Genomic DNA, 2,910 nt, shown 5'->3' on the forward strand with positions numbered 1-2,910 from the left:
ATTAATGCAGAAACAAAAAACCAAATACTGCACGTTTTCACTTACAAGTAGGAGGTAAGCATTGGGTACACATGGACACAAAAATGAAAATGATAGACACTGGGGACTCCAGAAGTGGGGAGGGTGGGAGGAATTGAGGGTTGAATACCTACCTGTTGGGTACTAGATTCACTCTCTGGGCGATGGGTCCATTTGAAGGCCAAACCAGAGTATTACACAATATACCCATGTAACAAACCTGCACGTTTATCCCTTGAATCTAAAATGAAATTAAATTTAAAAAGAAGTAGAAGCTCGGGATATAAATGACAACATGCCTAGCTTTCAAGGCAAGATGTTTTTGGGACATTAGTGAGGACGCCACTGTCAGGACACACTTTTTCCTTCCAGATGTTCATAATCCCAGCATTGGAATGAATTCTCTCTAGTCTTACATTCCAAGCCATAGTTGGCCATGGGTAGTAAAAACGAAATCTGGGGGTAAGAAAGTATGCTGAAAGCATTCTCTCTTTCATTTAGAAAACTTTCCTGTCTAATTATCCTTGGCTGTCAATTAAAAGTGAGACACTTCAGACAAACATCTCTCAGAAAATTTAAAAAAAAATTTTTTTTTAAATGAGGAAAAGCAAATTGTGAATGGATAATTTGTCAACAGGTAGTCTTCATTGTAGTAAATAGTATCCTGGGCTTTTCTTGGGGAAATGCCCAAATGTCAGCACTTGCAGTTCTTTTCTCTGGGATCATATAGTTTCTTCAGAGAATGCTCTTGAAACCTTGACTGTGTGTGTAGGGTGTGGTGGGGGAGAGGTAGGTTATAAACCTAGATGCTCAATTAAAGAGAACATGACAGGGGAAGAAGGGCAACACTCCTGCAGTAAATATATAGACTTTCACATAATTTTTTCTTTATTTGATGCTGTGCCTACTTTCTCTGAGTTTGGGTGTTCATTGGTTCAATTTACCCAGAAAACAAAATTTCCATCTGCTGTGAGATGGAATTATCTGGCTTCATAGAGTGGAAGAGAGATCCTGGACACCCAACAACTTTGAACACAGACTTTAATGAATCTCACATCTCTAATCCTATACCTTCCTACCTTTCCTGGGAATCTTCTGTTTACAAAAATTTTGCCTCTTACAGGCTGCATATCAAGTGGGTTTGTCTCTCTTTGGGATAACCCCTTGCAGACATTTAGCATGTAACTTTTTCTAATCTATGAATTCATTTGTCATTTCTCCGTTTTGGTGTCCCAGTAATGGGTTGACATCTCTCATCCATTGTCTCACCTCCTATTCTCTTTGTCCTTAGAGGTTAACATCTTTTAAAAATCCTTTGTGTTATTTTATTTAGCAGCCTCGTAGGTAAAGCAGAGAGGATGAGAACAATCTGCAATTTGAAAATAGAAAACTTCATTAGGATTTTTAAATGCTTGATGTCATATTTAAGGAATTTTTTTCTATGTTTTGATTTCATTCTCAGGAAAGGGAAGGGGGGCAAATGGGCTTAGTTTTCTTTGTCTTGCTCTGTCATCCAGGCCAGAAAGCAGTGGCACAATCATGTGTCACTGTAGCCTCAGCCTTTCAGGATGAAGTAATCCTCCCACTTTAGCCTCCCAAGTACCTGGGCCAGAGGTATACGCCACCACACCCAGCTAATTTTTATTATTTTTTGTAGAGACAGAGTCTTACTGTGTTGCCCAGGCTGGTCTCAAATTCCTGGGCTCAAGTGATACTCCCACCTCAGCTTCCCAAAGTGCTGGGATTACAGGAATGAGCCACCGTACTCAGCACAGAAATTATTTAAATAACATATTAAGTAGATTTTGCCACAATAACCTAATATAAATTAGAAATTTCCTGGCCCGGCGTGGTGGCTCACACCTGTAATCCCAGCACTTTGGGAGGCTAAAGCAGGCAGATCACCTGAGGTCGGCAGTTCAAGGCCAGCCTGACCAACATAGAGGAGACCCCATCTCTACTAAAAATACATAATTAGCCAGAAATAGTGGTGCATGCCTATAATCCCAGGTACTTGTGAGGCTGAGGCAGGAGAATCACTTGAACACAGGAGCTGGAAGTTGCAGTGAGCCGAGATCATGCCATTACACTGCAGCCTGGGAAACGAGCAAAACTCCATCTCAAGCAAANAAAAAAAAAAAAAAAAAAAAAAAAAAAAAAAAAAAGAAAGAAAGAAAAGGAAAGGAAAGGAAAGAAACAAGGCTGGCTGATTAGAACAGCATTTCTTTTGCCACCAGTTGAATAGCAGCGCCTAGAGTTTCTGGTCATAATTGCAAGGATTTATCGAAAAGCTTTAAATGTTTTCTTGGTTTTGGTTTTGTTTTGAGACAGGGTCTCACTCTGTCGTCCACTCTGGAGTGCAGTGGTGCGATCCTAGTTCACTGCAGCCTCGACCTCCCAGGTTCAAGCGATCCTCACCTCAGCCTCATGAATAGCTGGGACCACAGGAGCGCGCCATCAGGCCAGACAATTTTTGTGTTTTTATAGAACTGGAGTCTTGTCATGTTGCCCAGGCTGGTCTCGAACTCCTGGGCTCAAGCAATCCTCCCGCCTCATCCTCCCAAAGTGCTGGGATACAGGAATTGAGCCACAGTGCCGAATAAAAAGTATTTATTCGGTCCACATCACCCGCCTGCGGGCGCGGGGATAGAGGGTGCGGTCCAGGCTGGAGGAGCTGTGGCCTGGCCAGTGCGTCACGGGCTGCAGGGACTCAGTAAACCACGTGCAGGGCTGGCGGCTGGGGGTTACTTCAGTGCGCGGGGAGGGGGAGGCCCGCGGCAGAGCGTGGGGTTAAGCGGCCTCCCCAGTACTGGGGTGAGAGCCTAGAACAGGCGGCAGGGCTCCCCCACCCCCAATCCCCAACCCCAATCCCCGCGCTCGCTGCAGTGGGAC

Source organism: Cebus imitator, unplaced genomic scaffold, assembly GCF_001604975.1.
Source record: "Cebus imitator isolate Cc_AM_T3 unplaced genomic scaffold, Cebus_imitator-1.0 Scaffold76, whole genome shotgun sequence".
Lineage (NCBI taxonomy): Eukaryota > Metazoa > Chordata > Mammalia > Primates > Cebidae > Cebus > Cebus imitator.